The following is a 17,272-nucleotide window of genomic DNA, read 5'->3' as shown; positions in this document are numbered from 1 at the left end:
ATTATGGATGATTCAACCTCAGATTGTCAGCTGAATCAAGGCGAAGTGGATTATGAATTTGAATCTAACGAAGTTCCTGAGGTTTGATTTACATAAAATTACTCTGAATTTTGTTGCAGTCATTTGAATAGCATTGTGTAGCTGAATAATTCGTGAACATTGACTGTGAAACTAACACGTTAACATGAGATTTGTGGATTGAATGTAATGTATTAGTTTTGATTAATTATCTGGAATTTATAGCAGACGCTTGGGTGTAGATCAGAACTTTTTTTGGTGTATTTTTGCGAGAAGTGTGGGTGTATTTACAGTTTATGGCTTTTTCTGTTATGCTAGCTGAGTTGTCATTCGGGTGTATTATATCAGACATGATTGGGTGTGTTTTTAGTTTTTGACATGGTGTATTCTGCAGCCTGTGTATTTACAGTTTCTGGTTTTTTTTGTTATTTTAGTTGAGTTGTTGCGGTTCGGGTGTATTATATCAGCAATGATTGGGTGTATTTTTAGTTTTTGACATGGTGTATTCTGCAACCTCTCTCTGTTGTTGATGACCAGTTTATTCCGAAGGTTGGAATGACCTTTACCACTCTTGAAGATGCTGGAAAATTTTACAGGAACTACGCTAAGGCTGCAGGTTTTTCTACAAGAGTTCGGAGCACAAATAGGAAGGAAAACGAGATTAAGAATCAATTGATTACATGTAGCAGAGAGGGAAAATGGAAATCTAAAATATCTCCGACCGAGAAGACGAATCCGACAGCCGGTTTAAACTGTCCTGCAAGAATTTATATACACACATTGAAGGATGTCGGTGCTTGGATCATTTCAAAGGTTGTGCTGGATCATTCACACCCTTGCTGTCCAAGTAAAGCAGAGATGCTCAAACAGCACAGGGAACTAAGCATGTCCATTCGTCGTACAATAGAGAATAACGAGGAGGCCGGTATCAGACCAAGCAAAACCTACCAATCATTTGTTGCGGTTGCCGGGGGTCACCGCGAGTTAAATTTTATCGAAAATGATGTGAGGAATTACATTACGAGAGAAGTGCGGAATATTTCCGAACAAGAAGATGCAAAGGAATTCGGAAAATATTTGTTAAGAATGAAAGAGAAGAATCAGAATTTCTTTTTTGAGCTTGAACTCGAGGAGGATCAATCGATTAAGCTGGCTTTTTGGGCCGATGCAAGAAGTAGAGCTGCCTTTGAGTATTTCGGAGATGTTATTTCATTCGACACCACCTACAATACAAACAGGTAACACCGTAACAAACTGTCCCTGTTTATGATGCTAAATTAATGTATTTTTATGAATCCGCAGCAGAGGTGTATATTGGCTGTTTTTGGGTGTATACAAAGCATTCGTTGGGTGTATCTAATGATTTTCCATTCTGCACTATGGTAATTTGTTTCAGGTATAATTTGGTTTGTGGTTCTTTTGTCGGGGTGAATCACCACGGTCAGTCAACACTTCTCGGATGCTCTTTGATGAAAAACGAAGAAATTGAATCATTCAAATGGTTATTTGAATGTTGGCTTCGTTGCATGGGAGGAAATGCTCCGAAAGGGTTTCTCACCGATCAATGCGCATCAATGAAAAGGGCTTTAGAGGCCTGTATGCCAACAACAATTCACCGTTGGTGTATTTGGCACATCATGAAGAAGATTCCAAGCAAATTAAACGGGTACAAGGGACATGCAGAAATTGAACAAGAAATGAGCCAAGTTGTTTGGAACTCTCATAGCAAAGACTCATTTGATAGGAATTGGAATGATTTTCTGCTGAATTTTAGTCTTGTGGACAACAAGTGGCTTTCAGGTAATGTTTGTTTAAAATATGCAGCAGAGGTGTAAATTGCATATTTTTTGGGGTGTATTCATAGTGTATGTTTGGGTGTATTCTGCAGATCTCTATGAAGACTGTCATATATGGGTTCCAATTTATCTGGATCACCACTTCTGGACAGGGATGAGAAGCACACAAAGGAGCGAGAGCATGCATTCATTTTTTAACAAGTTTATTACCCGGAACAGCTCGCTTATTCAATTCGTCAAACAATACGATAATTGCCTGGGAAGCAGGGAGCAAGTAGAGAGAGAATCAGATGCTGCAGATTTTCATACGGTCATACCGTGTACAACCAAATCCTCTATTGAAGCTCAGTTTCAAGATGTGTACACTCATCAAAAGTTTAGGGAAGTGCAAGCACAATTCAGAGGAAAGGCGAATTGCATCACTAGATTAACGAATTCCGCTCTAGGCTATTCAGTATACGAAGTTGGAGAACAAGTTTTCAGCTTAATATTCAACAAGTTTGTGGTTACTTACGACTCAGTAGCAGCCGAGGTAAAATGCCAATGTTTATTATTCGAGTCGAGATGGATACTGTGCCGTCACGCACTAAGCGTGTTAAGCTTTGAACGAGTAAGCCAAGTGTCACCGAGATATATACTGGAACGATGGAGCAAGAAGGTAAAGAGGCGACACACACACATCAAGAGCAGCCACGACGAGCCACTGTTGGAGCCAAGAAGCAAGAGGTTTGACCAATTGGTTTTTCGTTCGCAAAATATTTGCGAATTTGCATCCGAATCCGAGGAGCTGACTGTAATTCTGCACCGTGCGTACGATAACGTCATGGTTGAGATGGAATCATTGAAAGCCAAAAGGAAGGGCACATCTTCTTTATCTCACGAAGACGCCAACTTGGAATCCGTTAACGAGCTTCAAAGCCCCAAAGGATTCGAACAAGAGGACGTCCAAAAAATAGGCTAGGTTCAAAGTTAGACAAACTGATTGCAAATGCCACAAAGAAGAAGAAAACGAAAGTTTTAAACGAGGTAAAAGTGATGTTCTTTAAATACGTGGTGATTGAGTTTAATTTTCTCATTAATAGTTTAGCTAATATGTGAGTTTCTTATATTCAGTTGAACCTCTTTGATGCTGCATCAGTGGTGCATTCAAATTCCAGCCAATATCAAGCACGTGTTATGAATTATCAGTTCAGGGTACCAGCAGCAGCGGATAACTCTTTGGGTGTATAGTTATAGAATATGGGTGTAAAAGCACTGTTCGTTTGGGTGTATTTTTTAATTTTCTTGTATTTCACATTTTACATTTAGATATATATATATATACTTCAGAACCTTATTTTTATGTTATAAAATACTGTTTGTTTTCTTTTTACAACGTTTTATGGGTTTTATGTTATAAAATACAGTTTGCATATGGATGGTATTAAGTGTTTAGGGTTCAGGATTCAGGGTTTTAGGGATAAAGTATCAGGGGTGATAGATTTTTGGGTGTATATTCAACTTTCTTTGGGTGTAAAAAATGGCAGGTTATGGGTGTATATTTTAGTTTGATGTTTTCCTTCATATTATAGTACCTGTAATTCATACATTTTAAATACAGCAGATAAAGTTTAATTATTGAAAGAATTTTCACAATAAACTGCATTATAATTGTCAAATATTTACAACATGTCTTCTATTTGTTACAAATTATATAACATTTACATTAAGTAGTGTCAACATCCTGAGAATCTATCTGACAATATGGACTCAATAACAATGAGGATGGCTTGGACAGTTTGATTGCATTACTTCCCCTAATGGCTTCATCTTTGTCTAGATTCATGTCATGAAATAGAATCCGGGAAGCATATTCTACTCTAAAGTGGTCCACCTCGTCCTACAGTAAAAAAGAATATTATGTTTAATCAACCATGTTAATTGAGTAATGTAATACAGAGTTATTTAGTTTTAAACATATTTACCTGGGTCCAATTGTCCTACTCATACTTTCCCCTCTTAATGTTTGTTGGCTCAAATATCTCAAGCCACTTCAATACGTAGATAGCACAGTCATAGCTGAAAACAGAAAAATAAATTATAAATTACATATAGGAAAGTTTAATTTTCAGAGTGAAAGATTGATACCTTGTCTTTTGGCCTGAGATCTTAAGGTATGGTGCTACAATTTTCCTGTCCATGTCCTTTGATTTCAGAGGTGCCCCCCATCATATACTTTAATTCGTGAAATTACGTATCCCTTAAAACACAAAACAGATCAGTAATACATGAATAATTTCAATAAAAGCATACACCCAAAGGAGTTAATAGTTATCCCTTATATTAAACAGAGATACACCCAACTATATATATATATATACAGAACACACAACCAACTTACAACAAATTTATTCAGCGCAGTTCTCGCATCGAAAGGAGATTTCTTGTGTAATGGGTCGACTATATAAAATTTCCTCTTTCTTGTATCAGCGATCCATAACCACCAATGAAATGAATGGCAAACAGGTGCAAATATCTGAAATATGTTCAGATTGAACACTGTTTTAGTTTATTTGGCATGTAAGTAAAAAATGGTAATAAGTAGTTTTAGAAATGAAAACTCACATAACGATGTGATTTCAATTTTTGAAGGTCCAATAAGGGTATGAACATTGGGTAGTCTTCCACCCTGAATGGCCTATTGTTTTTAGGCTGTAAGAATACGCCATCTGGATGATTTGAAAGGGCCATGTTCTGCAAAAATTGAGAACAACCAAATGAATCCAGAAAATACACCCAAACGAATAAACAACTGACACCCAATTGAACACAGATAATACACCCAATTGAATAAATAGAATACACCCAATATAAGAAAAAGAATACACCCGAAGGTATGAAGAAAATACACCCAAAATTCGTTGAAACAACCCTTACCACAATATCAAGGGGGAGACAGTATACTTCTTCTTGAAACCTTTGAATATTTTGTTGGTTTACGATGAAGCACATGGCAGTGACAATCTAGAAAAAGATGCCGAAATCAATTTTACATCAATCAGCATTGTAGTTAATTTTGGTGATAAAAAACTTAATGTTGTTGTAATATTACCTCAGCTTCTATATGCGATTTAGGCGCGATTTGGGCTTGGAGTCTGCAGACGTCGTCAAACTCATTAGTTCTCCCATTTGAGTAGGTCTTTACTCGTATAGCCCAGTGGTAGCATTTCTGTTTCATGTCAGTAGTATTTAAATTCGGCCTGACAGGAGTTTCAAACTTCTCGAAACTCTCTGCCCCACTCTCCTTTGGAATTGACGAACTTTTTTCTTTTTTTGTCACCCCACCACTTGCAATTTTATGTACCAGATCCTCTAACTGTTCCAGCAGTTTTGGGGTTTCTAGAGTTTTTGCCCTGTGTTCATCTTGCGTTGACGCTCCCTCCTGCGTTGTTGTTTCTTCTTGGCTGGAATCAGTGAAGCCAAGGCTGAATGATGGCATCGGATCTATTTTAGGAACGTACGATGCTGTCCGTGCCATCATCTTCAACGCAGCAGCGTCTTCTGGGGTTGGATTACTGCGTGATCATGTATAACATATTATAACAATAAGAATATATGGATGATAACCAAAATATTGATTTTACTCTGATGAACTTACGTTTTAGATGGAGCTGGGGGAAGTGTGGGTGTGCTTTCTTCAAGTTGTTGGGGGGTTCAGGAGTGCTGCACGGCACATAAAATTAATCATGACATAAAAAAAACTATTCAGGGGCAATATACACCCAAACTGTAACCCATTATACACCCATACATTGATTTTACTCTAATGAACTTACATTTTAGATGGATCTGGGGGAAGTGTGGCTGTGCTTTCTTCAAGTTGTTGGGGGGTTCAGGAGTGCTGCACGGCACATAAAATTAATCATGACGAAAAAAAACTATTCAGGGGCAATATACACCCAAACTGTAAGCCAATATACACCCAAACTGTAACCCAATATACACCCATACTCTAATAAAATATACACCCAATACTATTTCTTACGTTTTTGTAGGTCCTTCAATTTGTAGCAGAGGAGTTGGTTCATATTCTGTCTCAGGTGTTTCTTCAAATTCTGGCACAGTGGTTGTTTGGAACACTGGTAGACAAACTTGAATCGGAACTCTAAACAAGAAGAAAAATGAAAGGTTAACAATGGCTTTGAAAATAAAAAGGTTATAAGGTTGAAATATTCTTGAAAAACTCACATTGCAAGACCTTCGGACGGTGTCTCTTCCCTCACAACCATCATATTCGAATCAGCCGGCTCACTGGCTGACTCTTCAACCAGACTCAACCTTAAATATACCCAAAGAAAGTCAAAAATACACCCGAACAGTTCAAAAGAAAGACAGGCTTTATTTTTTGAGAACTTACATACTTGCAGTTTTTGCTTTTTTTCCTGCCTTTTTTTTCTCGAATAAAACAATAAAGGGCTTTTTTTCTAAAAAAAAATATATATACAGAATTAGAAGTAGAAGTTAATAAAAGAACAAAAGTAACGGTTATTTGAAAGAGAAATTACATGCTCTCTGCCGGTCTGTTTACGCTACTTTGTTCTGTGTGTCCTTGAGAGGAAGGATCATCACTTCCCAAGTTTACGTCCGGTATTCTAAACAGAGTTCATGTTATTCAGACAAAATATCATACAGTTAAATCATGATAACAAGATTTTATCAAATAAAGATTCTTATGTTTAGAGGAGACATAGTGACCTTCCGTCGATCGCAGGTCAGCTTGCTTCTCCCTACGAAACAAGAAACAATTATTAGCAAAGAAAACACCCAAAAATCTGAAATATACACCCCAACAAGACATACCCCTGTGCAGCAGAATTTTCAATGTTTTCCTTTAACAATTCATCTAGATCTTCACTTCCTATTTCATATCTGTCACTACATTCATAAAAGAAGATGTTAACAAAAATAATCTTGATGATAGACGGTAATATAGCTTACAAAGTACTGTACCCATGATAGGATTGATCTTCTTCGGGAGATGAATGCTCAACAACAACCTTTTTCTTTTTGGATTGTGTCATGGGTAGAAAAAATAATTATGAATCAGAAATAAAAAAATTAATTTTATCACAAAATATTATCCAAAGAAGTGCTTACTTTTTTGGTGTTCTTTGTGTCTTTTTTTTTTTTTTTTGCTTCTTCACCGGTGATGATTCCTCGCTTCTATAATTTAATAAGAGACACTATGTTAATACATGAAATCTTGATAATAAAGCCAAAAGAAAGGAGTAATAATTTCAGAACATTACTCATCAGTTGATTCGGATTCAGAATCAGAATCCTCTTGACTCTTCTTTCTTTTTTTGGAGTCCATTCTGGAAGGCAAACAATCATTATTTAAAACATACTAAAGATATAAAATACACCCAAATAAATGCACAAGATACACCCAAATAAATGCACAATATACATCCAACATAATAAACAAAATACACCCAACCTAATAAACAACATACACCCAACTTGATAAACAAAATACACCTAAATGTGTCAACAAAATATACCCAATTATGGTACTTACTTTTTTCCTTTTTTGCTGGGTTCTTTTCTTGGTGAGTCCTCTGAGTCTTCTTAAGTCTCAGACTCAGAGGTAGAACTGTCACTATCGGTTGTTTCTGTCTCTGAAGACGATGTTGAACTTGCCTTCCCTTTTTTAGTTTTTTTTTATTTCTTGTTTTTTTTCTTTTCTCTCTATTTTTTTCATTTTTTCTCTTGTTTCCGCCATTTTTACAATCCCCTAAAACATTAGAAATTTTAGTTAGGAGCATTCAGGTAAATAAAATACACCCAACATATTATGATCACTTACCATATTTTCCTCTATTTCCGCCCTCATTCTTTCGACCAACTGCTCCTTACTCCAGTTGGCAATCCATGGTTTTGAAGGTCTTTCTGCCCTTTTCTTGTCTTTATTTTTAGAAAGATGAAAGTAAATTATCATTAAGGCAAAGAGGTAGCCATCAATTGCCTTTTTCTTTTTGTCTTTGTAATCAGTTATGCCCTTGATTATAAAACTCAAAACATGCCCTCCCCAGTTTCGCTCTGTTATGGTGTCCATCTCAAAAATTGGGGTCAGGTGCACAGGTGAGATTTTGTTTATTGTCGTTGGTAAAAGGAATGCCATTTGTATATAGAGGATGAAAATTCTCTTGAACATTAGGCGATCCTGTTCGTTACCAACGCCAATATCCATCATCTCATCTGTAAGACTTTTGAGGGTCTTACCCTGGAATCTTCTAAAAATTTCTTTATCATCCTCAGAAAGTTTCTTATAATTGACTTTCTAAGGAAATAGATCTCCTACAAAAAGAAAAACAACATAGTATGAAAATCAGTTCAAATACACCCAAGCATCAATTTAAATACACCCAAGCATCATTTAATATACACCTATATTTTTTAGCGAGTTACCTGATGCGTTGATGCCAAGCGCATCACCTATTGTTTTTAGTGTTATTTTAAAAGAATCGTATCCGATTTCCAGTCTGTTCTCCCCTAATTTGAAGTTGTTAGCCAACTCCCTTAATAGTTGGTGATGCACCCTTAGTGGCGGGATGTGCATCAAGCCACCGAATCCCAAATCCCTCACAATCATTTTTTCTCCTCACTCATATTTTTGAATTTCTTATTTAACAGATGTGTTGCACACTTAAGGTCTTTGGTTTGCTGTAAACAAAAATAAAATTATAGTCAGATATATTTGTATTATATAAAACTGATTTCATCTAAGACAAATATTTGTTCTTACATTTTTTCTGGCTTGGTTTCTCGCTGCCATTTTTTCTGAAATGAAAAATACACCCATAGACATCAGTAAGATACACCCATAGATATGAGTCAGATACACCCATATATATCATTCAGATATCACTCAAACATGCAATAATTTACAAGGTCAAGCAAATATAAGAACAGTTGCAACTGCTGACTATTATAATATAATGGTTCAGAAATATACACCCAACAATTTATGCCATATACACCTAACAAATTACTCCATATACACCCACTAAACTACCGAATATACCCCCAAAAATCAGTTACCAGTAGAACTAGAACAACAAGAACAGTGATAGCTAGAACAACAAAAACAGTGTAACATAGAACCAAGAATAACCTAGAACAAGTAGAACATTATAAACTGTAAAATGAGACGTAGAACAAGAAGAACAGTAAAACGTACAATAACGTAGAAGAACAGTAAAACCTAGTTCTTCTATTTCGAAATGTGAAAAATATACAGGATGACTAAAATAGTAACGTAACATACCTTCAGTATTATAACTTCGTTTTTTCTGGAGATTCTCGATCGAGAGTTCTATGTTGTGTTGATGGAATTTTCGAATCTTAGCGACGATTGATATCTCTGCCGTTTGCAGTGTTGCTCGAAAATAGAACGGTTGTGTTTTCTTCGAATTGCTTGGGGAAGTGGAAGAGTGCACCATTAAGGAGTGGTTTTCGCGAAGCGCGAGTGTTGAGTGGAGCGCGTGAATGTTACGCTCCATTCAATGTAATTCAGTGCGCGTGTGGAATGTTTGTGGGCTGGGGGCTTGTATCACTTGTAAGGCCTTATTGCTTGTATGTGTAGCAGGCCCGTTATTATTATGTCTTTGTTATATAATATTTTTTGGAATAAACTCAATCACACTCTTTGAAGTTACAAGTAACAAAGCTCTAGAAGGTTTACTGTGCGAGTTAGAAAGCATAGATATAACACTACAAACTAAAATACAACTGATATATATAACTGTAGTTCACACAGCATAACTAATAAGATACATTCTTAAATTCCTGAATGCCAACTAAGCCAACTAATAAATTCCAAACAATCCTAACAACCTAGTTGACTCTGTTTCCTAACACCCCCTCACACTAAGGTATGGATTATTACATATCCTCAGTTTGACTTTGTATTTATTAGAGGATAGGAGATAAAGCTTTACTTGAGATATCTGCAATTTGATTAATAGAGAGGATGTGAACAACATAGAGAGCCTTCTGATTGACAAGATCTCGAAAAAAATGAAGGTCCAATTCGAGATGCTTGTAAGGTGTGTGAAGAACGGAATTAGCTGCCAATAAACACATACTCTGATTATCACAGTAGATTGTCGGAGCTACACATTCCGAGATTTGTAATTCGCCAAGTAATTGTTGAAGTGCCATGGTTTCTGTTTGTGTAATTGCCATAGCTCTATATTCTGCCTCAGTCGAGCTCCTACTTATTTTAGTTTGTTTATTACTTTTCCATAAAACAAGATTATTGCCTAAGTAAATACAAAACCTAGAAATGAACTTGCAATCATCAAGATCACCACTCCAATCTGCATCTGCAAAGACAAAAATTAGTACACTTAGTAAATAAAAGACCTTAAGTAGTTGTACCTTTCATATATTGAAGAATTCTCTTTACACACTTTCAATAGTGTAAGGTTAGTTAATGCATAAACTGAAATACACCATTTACAGCAAATGATAAGTCAGGACGAGTTAGACTGAGGTGTTAGAAGGCTCCCACAATAGACCTATATTGCTTCGGGTCATGGAAAAATTTAGAATTTACTGTAGAGAGCTTAGCACTAGACATCATGGGAGTTGAGATTGGATGAGAACTTTTCATGCTTGCACGCTTTAACAAATCATTAGCATATGTTGATTGAGAAACTAGAAATTCTCCTTGTGTTAAGTATGTGGCTTCAAGGCCAAGGAAGTACTGAAGTTACCAAGGTCCTCTAAAGAAAAAATAGTATTTAATTGTTGAATTAAGTTATTAATTTTTGTGGCATCATTACCAGTGACAGTAATGTCATCTACATAAACTAAGAGATATATAACAGATTTATGGGTTGTTCTTACAAAATGAGAAATATTAGATTTGGTATTATGAAAGCCAAAGTTGAATAATGTTTGTTGCTGTTAATGTCTTAAACCATACTCTAGGAGGTTGTTTAAGACCATAGATAGCTTTGTTCAACTTACAAAACCAGATTTGTGTTGTTGTGAATATATCCTTGTGGTTGGACCATGTAGATATCTTCTTCAAGCTTACCATTTAAGAAAGCATTATCGAAATCAAACTGCCTTAGAGGCCAATTTAAAGATACTGCTGTGGTAAGAATGACACGAACTATTGTTGGTTGAACCATGGAACTATAAATTTGTTCATAGCCCACACCTTCAACCTGATGGAAACCTCTTCCAACCAATCGAGCTTTGTAGTGCAAAATCTCTCCTTGAGAATTTTTCTTAATGGCAAAACCCCATCTACTTCCAATATTCTTGCATTTTGTGGTGGTTCAACTAACTTTCATGTATTACACATTAATAATGCCTTGTATTCGTTGTCCATGGCCTCTTTCCAGTGAGAGCATGTCAATGGTTGATCAACATTCTTAGGTATATTGTGAGTTTGTGACCAAGGTCTAGAGTTTGTGATACAAGAGCTTTAGGCCTTGAATTTCTAGATTTGGCTCGTGTGATCATTGGAAGTTGATTCTAAGTTGATAATGGGGGTAAACAAATCTCAATCCTAGTAGTAGGAATTGTTGGGGAAGGTGGAGAATTTCTTGGAGAAGTTTGAGGCATATGTCTCGAGTTAGTAAAAGATAAGGGACAAGAAGTAGTAGAGATGGTTGATGTGTCCTGTGTAGGTAGAGAAACTAGACAAGTGTTTGATGCAGGATTTGAAATTAGTGATTGTGGAGGTGGTAGTGAAATAGTTAAAATTTGAAAAATTGAAGATTCACAAGGTGAAACAGTAGCAGAAGAATGAATATCAGTAGCAGAAAATAGGGAAGGATAGGAAAAGATTTGTTCATAAAAAATAACATGTCTTGCCAAATAATTCTACCACTCTTAGCCATGCATTTGTATTCCTTGTTATTAGAGTCATAGCCAAAAAATAAACATTACTCAGGTTTATAATCGAACTTAACCTTGTTGTATGGCCTCAAAAATGGATAGCAAGCACATCCAAAGACCTTAAAGAATTGATAATCATGTGTCTGATTAAAAAGGATCTCAAAGAGACTTTTGTGTTGAAAAACTTGGGTTGATAACCTATTTATAATATAAACAGCGCTTAGGAAGGCATCTCCCAAAACATCATTGGCAAGGAAGCTGTTGCTAAAAGAGAAAGACCCATCTCAGTAATGTTACGATGCTTTCTCTCAACACTTCCTTATTGATAATGGGTGTATGAACATGATTGTCTATGGAATATGCCCTCTGATTCAAGGAATGCAGTAAAGGCTTTGGATAAATATTCCATTCCCTTATTAGTTTAAATAGACTCTAATTTGAAACTTGTTTGCTTCTCCATAAACAATTTGTAACTCTAAAATGCATGAAGAGTTTGAGATTTATTAGTCAAAAGAAAGATACATGAGTATTTGGAGTAAGCATCTACAAAACATAAGTAATATCTATAACCACTTCTTGAATTTATTGGAGCAGAGCTCCAAATATCCATGAACACAAGTTCTAATGGATGAGAGTATACAATTTCATTTTTACCAAAGTGCAATCGATGTAATTTAGCTAAGGAACAAATTTTACAGAGTTGCTTGAGGTCAGAATCATGCTTAGAGGAAGAATAAGAAATAGCATTTTAATTAAGAGTAGTAATAACAGTTTTAATTGCACAACGGCCAAGCCTTTTATGCCACAAACTTAATTTGGCATTTTTATTGATAAGCAGTAGGTATATAAGAAGAAGTACAGGCTAGTGTTTTTTTACTAAAACCAGAATCAGGTTTAGACAAAGAATTAGAAAAAGTATGATTCAAGCCATTGTACAAAGAAATAGAATTAGCAGTAGCAGTTCTGGAAACTCTAAAATTGTCAAAGGCATAGATACCATGTCTAGCCTCACTTTGAAGGAGAAGCTCCCTGGATTGCTGATCACGAATAGCAACAAAGTCAGACCAAAATTCAAAAAATACATGATTATCGGCCACAAATTTTGAAACACTTAAAATGTTTTGAGTAATTTGAGGAACATGAAGTACTTTGTTCAATTTAAAGGTAATTTATGCATTATTATCATAAAGAATTGATGATTCTGAGTTAACAATTGGGATATCAGTACCACTTTCTACAAAAAGTTGATCAGATTCAGAATTGGTTGAGGCTGAAGTTAAAAGATTTGCTGCATCATGAGTAATGTGGTGACTAGCACCCGAATCAGGGAACCATCATGCTTCACTGGTGGAAGAGGGAGTAGAAAGGTATGCTTTTGGTTGCTAAAAGCTTGCTGGTGGAGGAGGATGTTAAAAATTTCCAAAATGTATCTATGTTTGTGATGTAGAGTTCATCAAATTAGGTTGAAAGGAAGGATCAAAATGATAGTAACATTACCATATAACATGGCCAGGTTTACTACACAGTTGGCAAATGATTTTGTTGTTTCCATAGCCAAAACGGCACCACCTCTTGTGTTTCTACCACCACGTCCACGTCTAAAGCCTCCTCCAAGCTCAAAGCATCCAGGAGATTGTGCAAGATGTGCAACTGGCATACTTGTATCAGGTCTTTTAAATCTATTCAACATATCATCAAAAGATATGAGAAAAGACTCAGCTTCAATGACTTTAATAGAGCCCATCTTGGACATTATAGATCCTATGTAGACAGTATATTCTTCATAAAGACCATCTATGATGGCTTGTATATGATCATCCTCTCTAACTTCATATCCCAATGCAAAAAGAGAATCAACATATGTTCGAATTGTGGAAAGATATTCTTTAACAATACCAATTTTCTTGCAAGATTTTATTTGAGACTTCAAGCTTTGAATTTTTTATATTGATACTGCCTGAAAGTATCTTCAATAATATTCCACACTTCATGAAATGTGTGATAATGGAGTACCTTATTTTTGAAGGTGGTAGCCATAGATGTCATAATCCACATAGAGAGAGTAAGATCCTGTAAACGCCATGTCTTGAAGGATTCTGATTCTTTTCCAACTTTCCTATCTTCATCAATTGTATAAATGAGTGAAAATTTTGTTGCATCTAAATGATCTTCCATCCCTAGGTTCTGAATTGTGAGCAATGCTTGATAATTCCATTGGAATAATTCTCTTCATTCAACTTATTTGCAGTGGGTGAGAATGACCTCTTGTTTGATAGATCAGATAGAAAATTTTCCATGGTGATGGATGAGCAAAAGAACGACTCTTGATACCATAACAGAACCCTAGAAGATTTACTGTCCGAGTTAGAAAGCAGAGAAGATTTAAGAGAGAATTTGAGAAATGAATGGCAAAATAGAATTGTATATTATTACTATCAACTTTTAGATAGCACTACAAACTAAGGTACAACTATATATATATATATAGCCAGCAAGATGCATTCTTAAATTCTTGAATGCCAACAAACTTAACTAATAGATTCTAAACAATCCTAACAGCTTAACTGACTCTGTCCCTTAACAAGAAGATAGATATTGCAGTTTATTTTAATTCTTTATGAACAATTTATGATTTTAGTTTGCAACTTATAAAGGAGTTATAAGTTATAACTTCTATCTAGAATAGAAATTTTGAAAAGTATAGAATAAAATTACAGTGAGTTCTCACCTTTTGTTGCTTTGCTCTCAATCTAAGTCATCATTAGTGCTAATGAATACCACAGCTACTATTAATCATTGAGTTAATATTCAAAATGACCCTTGAAATTAGATTTTTTACATAATTTGGCCTCTTAAAAATTTTTGGTTAACTCAAGTTGTACTCTGAAACTTTGAGGCGTAACTCAAGTTAACTCTTCTGCCCATTTTCGTCACCAAAAAGATGATGTGGCACATTTAACAATTAACAGTACCTTCTATCGATCTCACTCTCCTCTTCTCTTTCTCTTCAACCCAACACTAACACCACTGTCTTCCTTATACGAGTTTTGTGGGACAAATTGAAAACTGTCATATGCTAATTGGTTCAATTACAAGAGCAACAACTAAGATAATAAAAGAAGGTTTTGCAAACATGGCTAAATCATTTGTTCAGAAAATGCATCAAGAATTGGGTAAGACAAATGATTAACAATTATGGAAAAACAAACGTCTTACTATTTACAAGATATATTGAAGACACTCGTTAGTCAAGATGAATCAAACAGACATCACTTTCTTAGTATTTATTTATGTTTATTTTATTTTAGTTTGTTTTGTTTGTTTTAAGCCCAGTTATGATTTGACCCATTTTTATTTTAGTGAACTTATGAGTTAGGATTTTAAACTTAAGAGGTATAAAAATCCTCTAAAACCTGGTAGCTACTTTTTTCTTAATTTTTATGAATAAAAATTTCTTTGAGTTTCTTTGAGAAACTTGGGTGTGAACAGGTGAAGTAGAGTGATTTCCTTAACTGTTGCATTAGAAGATCAAATTGAAGTAGAGGAGTCTCTTTCTTTAATTTTTTAGCTTATTTTGGGTTCTGTTCTGTATCATTTGGTATCAGATTTTAGGAATTAGATTAATCCTTATTAATCTATATTTGTTCTTCTTTATCCTAATTTAAAAACAAAAACAAAAAACAAAAAAATATGCGTCACTTCCTACGTCGTCCATTGTTCATCTTCATGTCTTCCTTCGTCTCTTTTGTTCCTTTTTGTTGTTGTTTCTTTTATTGTTTATTGTTTCAACTCCGCTAGGTATACAACAGAGATTGTGAACAACGTAAACAATGGGCTGTACTTCCGGCCTACAAAAGATGAAAAAAACAGTCCATCACAAATTACCCTCCAAAAAATCCTACTTTCACCTTTTACACTTTAACTATCCACCTTCTAACCTTTTTATCACCACATACCCCCTCCCCAAACTATCATTTTCTATCGACCCTGCCTTACCAGCTAGCCTCAATGCCACGGAGCTTCTTCTCCATCAAGCCGTCAATTTAGAATAAAAATAACTATCCACATATCTAGTAAAATGAACATTCAGCAAATTTTATTGGATCTATTTAAATCCAATCCAAATTAAATGACCATCTACTTTAGAAAGAAAATAATCATCCACATACCTAGTAAAATGAACATCCACATCTGAAGAAGAGGAAGAAGAGGAGGAGGAGGAGAACCACAATGACGGAGGGAAGATGGCGACGAGACAGCGCGAGACAATCGCAATGGCGCATGCGGAACGCGCTATGACATCACTCGCACGGCAGCAGCCAGTAGCGGCACTGCAACAACTCCCGGTGTGACACCATAGCAACGCCGTCAGGGAAGAGTGGTGCAAAAACAGTAAGACAACAACTGCGACGGCGGTGCTCCTATACACGTGAATGGGACAGATGGAGGCAACACGGAAAGATGACGGAAACAAACGGGTGTGGGGTGAGACGGAGATACAATGGTGTTCTGCTGCGTCTGAATGGGGTGAGGGGGAACGGCGGCGTCTAAACGGCTGTCTCTAGCGACGACGCCAAGTTGTGGTGGTAGACCAGAAATGCAAGGTGTATGATAAGCGACGGACATGGGACAATGGAATAACCATATGAGTGGCAATGAAGTTACGTGAATCCTGATTTTTAAAATTTCAAAAATTAATATTAATTAATTAATTAAGAATCTGAATAAATTTACTTTTTTTTTTAATTTGTTGTTCGCGTTGTTTATTATATACATTGTTCTACTATACTTCCTCTTATTGTTTCCTTACTATTCATGGTTTCTTTTTATTTTCCCATAGCATTAGGTTGTTTCCTTACTGTCCGTGGTTTTTTTGTTTTCCCATAGCATTAGGTTTCTTTTTTTTCCGTAGCATTTGGTTTATTTAAAAAAAAAATTATACTATTAAAAAAACTCTTACCATTACTTTCTAATTTAACTTTTTTGTATAAGTTAAATTGGAACACCTAGTGTTAAAGGACCAAAAAAAAAAAAAAACAATAAGACAAAAAAAGTATTCAGTGCACAAAAAAAAAAAAAAAAAGAATTGTATATCGTAAAAAAAACTAAAAAAATAAAAAACCTCAAAAAGAAAACATCTTTAGATCATTTATTATTATTATTATTATTATTATTATTATTATTATTATTATTATATCTCTTTATATTTGTGTCTTTTGTCTTTTATTTCAGTCATTTTTTTCTCTTATCATTGCATGGGATTTCTCTACTTTTCTTATTTTGTTTGATTTCTAAAGTACAACAGTCAAAGAGATTCAAGAGTGGTAAAAGACAAGAGTGATGAGTTCAATAGAGGGTAAATACTAATTTTGAGAGTACACACGAGTGTCATCTTTGAGTAAAACATGTGAGAGAGTAATTGTGATTTGTGAGGTCCTTTTCTATAACATTTTTGTTACAGGTTCATTATTATGGCAGCTCATTCAGAAGATACTTTAGTTGACATAAAGTTGATGCAAAGGGTCATTCAACACTTAACTAATCACTCGAATGAATTG

This window comes from Arachis ipaensis, chromosome B4 (assembly GCF_059453495.1).
Source record: "Arachis ipaensis isolate K30076 ecotype BB chromosome B4, ASM5945349v1, whole genome shotgun sequence".
Classification (NCBI taxonomy): domain Eukaryota; kingdom Viridiplantae; phylum Streptophyta; class Magnoliopsida; order Fabales; family Fabaceae; genus Arachis; species Arachis ipaensis.
Note: the sequence above shows the minus strand (reverse complement) of the source record.